At 38.2% G+C, this 5,275-nt stretch overlaps 1 protein-coding gene across 2 annotated transcripts in view; it reads right to left on the bottom strand.

Moving 5' to 3' along the window:
* ART3 (ADP-ribosyltransferase 3) overlaps positions 1-5,275 on the bottom strand; it is a 108,972-nt gene that overhangs the window by 67,432 nt on the left and 36,265 nt on the right. Inside the window, exons 2-3 of one of the 2 annotated variants that reach the window (XM_011927212.1) lie at positions 1,621-1,701; positions 1,065-1,098 (exon numbers count right to left, since the gene is read on the bottom strand). The exons of the other annotated variant lie outside the window; for it this stretch is intronic. The gene's annotated coding sequence lies outside the window, so the exon portion shown is untranslated. The remainder of the gene's footprint in view (positions 1-1,064; positions 1,099-1,620; positions 1,702-5,275) is intronic. 2 annotated transcript variants of the gene reach the window in all.

Below are 5,275 nucleotides of genomic sequence, written 5' to 3'. Positions count from 1 at the left end.
AAAATACAAAAAAAATTAGCCGGGCGTGGTGGCGGGCACCTGTAGTCCCAGCTACTCGGGAGGCTGAGGCAGGAGAACAGCGTGAACCCGGGAGGTGGAGCTTGCAGTGAGCCAAGATTGCGCCACTGCACTCCAGCCTGGGCAACAGAGCGAGACTCTGTCTCAAAAAAAAAAGAAAGAAGAAAGGTTCAATTCACAGCCTTTTAAATGCAAGACCAAGAAATAAACTTTTAAAAATAAATTTTACAGATTTTAAAAAAAATTCAATTCCATATTATAGTCAATCAAAAAGTAAAGATAGAGAAAAGGACTGGAGAGGCAAGTAAAGCTTAGGCAAAAAAAAAAACAAAAACAAAAAACAAGAGAAAAAACGAGAAGACAGCAAGAAAACAAAATTGATCTTTGGACCCTCCAAAGCAAATATCTGCTATTAGATTCTTCCCCTGCCTCACCAATCCAAAGGCAACTGAAAAGTCTGTTAAATTAAGTTTAGCCTAAAGCTGTCTCTTTACACAGCTTAAGTTCAGTCTAAAGGTTTCTCCATACGTTGTGAACTATAACCTAAAGGTTTCTTCATACACAGTGAACTGTAACCTAACTGGATGTGTAAACAGACTGTAATCTACTCTTGTGCCAATCACTAAGTTTCAGCCAATCAAGGGCAGCCAACTGTTCAAACTACGCTCAGATAAGGCAAACTTCAAGCTGTAATCAATCCAGCTGTTCCTGTACCTCACTTCCATTTTCTCTTCATCACTTTCCTTTTTCTATCCATACTCTTCTTTCACCACACAGCAGCTCTGGAGCCTCTCTATTCTGTTTCAGGGGCTGCCCGATTCACAAATCATTCTTTGCTCAATTAAGCTCTACTAAATTTAATTTGTCTAAGGTTTTTCTTTTAACAAGCCACAATTCCTGCTGTTTACAAATTTTAATTCAACGCACAGAAAAAAAAATGCCCTAACTATGGAATGAAAGACAAGCTGCTTCTGCAGCAAAGACTACAGGCTTGTGTTTGTGTGTATGTGTATAAATAGGTAGGAAATTCCTGTTACTTTTCTCACCTCTTAAATATCGGTTTTCTTTTTTCTTTTTGGCCTAGGAAACAGAAAGATAGAAATGAGTATATCTAAACATATGAATCAGCAGTGATTGATTGCTAGAATTATAAAGCTTACTGAGTCAGTAACTGTCAATATATGCATTTTTATCAACTTTCTATTTAACTCAAAGTCAGTCTTCCTTTACAGCAACCAGTACCTTGTGAAACTTTACACCTCTGGCAATTTAAGGAAGCTCAGTCTCTACATTAGGTACACTAATCAGACCAAATTCAAGCAATTCATTCAGACTCTCAAAGGTCTAATGTATAGTAATTCACGTCGTACTCTTTCTTCAATTTTAAAGACTACAAACAAAGCCATTGTTACAATAGCTGGCAGTTTTTGAGTTAAAAAAATGTAATTTCAATAGTAAAATGAAAAAAGCATTCACACTAATCAAAGTACTCAGGAGAGCAACTGCAGAATTTGGTTAAATTCCGAATGAAGTTTGAGTCTACTTAATCATACTGTACTTAATCATAACATAGTAGTTATGAGCAATTAGCACTTTACTCGCAGACTTTGACTAACTCAGATGGGATTCCCTAGTTTCCAACACAGTTGCTATCTACAATTGTTAGCATGCCATGAGAAGATTCTGAAGAGAGACTAAAACACGGCCATAGCATAGCTTTGAATATTGCAAATAAAAACCAAAGTGAGTTGCTTTCCTATCAACAATGTTCGAAAGTAAGTTCTTCCTTGAAGGATTAAAAGAAAAGCCAAAAACTTGTAACAGAGATTGCTTCAGAGAAGAGTATAATTTAATCTTTTTAAACTATGTGCATATATAGCACATTGAAAGCCAGTACACTGTAATTGATTTCTGGATCCAAAGTGCTTCAGTTCAAATCCCAACTCAGCCACTTTCTAGCTATGTGACCAATTCACAGCCATGTAACATTAGACATGCTTCTTACCTCTCTGTATCTAGGTCTTCTCTTATGACAAATGGGGATAATAGCAGTTCCCCTCACAGGGTTGTTGAAAGGAACCAGAGTTAATAGATGCAGAGTACATGTGGTAAATAGGAAGCACTATGTAAGTGTTACATAGCGTTAGTTTTTAACTTTTTATTTTGAGTTAATATTAGATTTACAGAAAATAGTACAGATAGTACCCTTATTTCCTTCACTCCTCTTCCCCTAGTGTTAACATCTTTTATGACCACAGTACAATGATCTAGAACAGGAAATGAACGTTGGTACTTGGAACCAATTGGAACATTGGAATATTGTTAACTAAACTTCAGACCTTATTTTAATTTCACCAATTTTGCCACTAATGTCCTTTTTCTAGGTTCCTATAAGAACCCACATTGCATTTAGTTATTTCTCCTAGGTCTCCTCCAACCTGTAAGGTATTTCCTAGTAGATGGCAAATGTAATAAAATAATCAAGGTAAACATCACTAATAATAACACATATCAATATTATGAACCCTGATACAACATACTGAAAAGAAAACATAATTTTGTAGTTTTCATGCCAAAAATACAAAACCTTATTCCAATTATGAGAAAATATCAGATAAGACAAATTGAGGGATATTTGATAAAATAACTAATCAATACTCTTCAAAAGTGTCACTATTACTTTTTAAACTGTTTAAACAATAGTAAATAATCTTAATAAATATGTGTAAGCCATGATAAAATACTAAAGTATGGCCAACTCTTCTTTAATTCTAATTGACAGGTGATTCCCCTCTTATTAGTGGAACCTAATTCGAAAGTTCATTTGATAACCCACTGTTTTCTACTAAAATTTTTCTCATGATACTTAGAATCTGTATTTCAAGTTCATTATGAGGAAACTATTTTAGCAGGCTAGCCTAGAAATCTAATCTAGTATGTATTTTTTTTTCTAGAGAGAAAAGTATTCTAAATCTCAACGTGAGATGTCAGGAATACATTTATTTCTCCTCCTCAGCCTGATAGGCAACAGGAACTTTGCACCTTTCCTGGTCTCTTCGCACCTTTCCTGGTCTCTTCGCACACATCGTCCACCCCCACCCCATCCTCCCATTACTCTGGTGCTACTAAGCTATAATGCTGCTTCTTGGCAATTTCCAGGTCTGCTGCCCCCTTATTCTAAATCTGTAACTCTTTTTCTCTTCCCCTAACCCTTGATTCCTGGCTTTTAAGACCTATTTTTGGAGTCCTTAGTTTTAGAATATGTTCACAGGCCTCTTTGACTTTCCAGACTCAGCTTTGGGCTCTGCATATTCATCAGATTTTGGGAAGACCCCGCAGGTAGAGGTAAAAAGTCTCCCTCCACTCGTTTAACCCTTATAAGCTTGACCTACTAACTGGGCTAATCCCTGGCATCCTTCCAAAAATGTAAACTCAAACTTTAAGGGTTCTGGAAGGAAAGGGACCTAGAATGAGCAGAGAGATAACACTTAGGGTTACTGGGACTCTAGGAAATTATTAAGAACAAAAACTAAAGAAGGAGAAAGGCAGTGGGGTAGAGGGATGGCACTGAGGGAGCAGCACTGTCACCAAAGTCTTAAAGTAGTTTCACTCCCTCCTTCTCTGTCCTTTCCTGTTTCCTCTGGAAGGCCACAAGACCTTCATCTGGTATAAATCCTTAGGGACAGGAGTTGACCTGCTGGCTACCTATTGCACTGACATCAGTTACTGCCTCAGATCAGAGATTCTGTCCATCACAGCTAAATACAGAAAAGAACACAGGCTTCTCCCTTTTTATCCAGTCCCTGGAATAAATATTGACTCTTCTAAAATTTTTTCTTTTTCTTTTTTTTTTTTTATGAGATACAGTCTCGCTCTGTCACCCAGACTGCAGTGTAGTGGCATGATCTTGGCTCACTGCAACCTCTGCCTCCCGGGTTCAGGCAATTCTCCTGCCTCAGCCTCCCAAGTAGCTGGGACTACAGGCGCCCGCCACCACGCCCAGCTAATTTTTGTATTTTTAGTAGAGACAGGGTTCCACCATATTGGCCAGGCTGGTCTTGAACTCCTGACCTTGTGATCCGCCTGCCTTGGCCTCCCAAAGTGCTGGGATTACAGGCGTGAGCCACTGCGCCCAGCCTGTTCTGTAATTTTCTAAGGGTTACCACTACAAATCATGATGGGGAAATAGAGAATAAACTTTACCAACAAAATACAAGTTTTAACAAGTCTCACAGTAAGCATTCTCCTGTTATTCAATGAAATGTAAATTAAATGGGGCTCTAGACACCTTCTCTAGCTTTCTTAATTGCTTTCTCACCAGGACCGTCAGATTTTATTCATCCCAAATTGTTCCACATTTAGTCTTCTGCTCTAATCTTCTTTTGCATTTTCTGTTTTCCAGGGAGGCTTGGGTCTCGGAGTTACACTGTCAGACCTTTGAGACGCCTTTCACTCCCGTTTCATCCCAGAAAGGAATTCTTGTGATTTTCATTGCTGCTGTCCCATGACCCTGCTTCTTAACTAAATGTAAAAAGTAACATTCCAAGGCAATTAAATTTGGTTAGAGATAAAACAAACAATATTTATATACTGTGCTTTGCCAGGTTGAAAAAAGAGACAAATAATAGCTGTTTTTTAAAATAACTCTTCTACCAAAAAGGTAGAGAAACACTGTTTTCTTTTCAGAAGAGGAATGGTAGATCAAACTCTTAATTAATTTATAAGAAAATGACAGAGCTGTAGTTAATAAATCAGGTATAGCTTAAATGTTTCAGGAAGACTACTCCTGTGCAATAAATTTAATTAAGCCAATGAGAAACGATCCAATTCCAGTAACAAGATAGAGATAACCTGTATGTGATCAGCATGAATAGGCAGAGTTAAAAAGCAAAGTAAACTGAACTACCAGTAACTATTTTTCAAATCCTTAACCACTGGAAACTAAAGCTTATTTCTTCTTTTTGTGCTCAACATTCAGGGAACAAATAACTGCCTTTCCTTTAACATCAGAAATTTGGTACACACCAGCTGGGCGCAGGGGCTCGTGTTTATAATTCCAGCATTTTGGGAGGCCGAGGCAGGTGGATGGCTTAAGACCAGGAGTTTGAGACCAGCCTTGCCAATATGGTGAAACCCCGTCTCTACTAAAAATACAAAAATTAGCCTGGTGCAGTGGCACAGGCCTGTAATCCTAGCAACTTGGGAGGCTGAGGCACGAGAATTGCTTGAATCTGGGAGGCAGGAGTTGCAGCAAGCC

This window comes from Colobus angolensis, unplaced genomic scaffold (assembly GCF_000951035.1).
Source record: "Colobus angolensis palliatus isolate OR3802 unplaced genomic scaffold, Cang.pa_1.0 Scaffold70, whole genome shotgun sequence".
NCBI lineage: Eukaryota > Metazoa > Chordata > Mammalia > Primates > Cercopithecidae > Colobus > Colobus angolensis.
The sequence above is the reverse complement of the archived record's forward strand: the minus strand, read 5'-3'. Positions and strand labels throughout refer to the sequence as shown.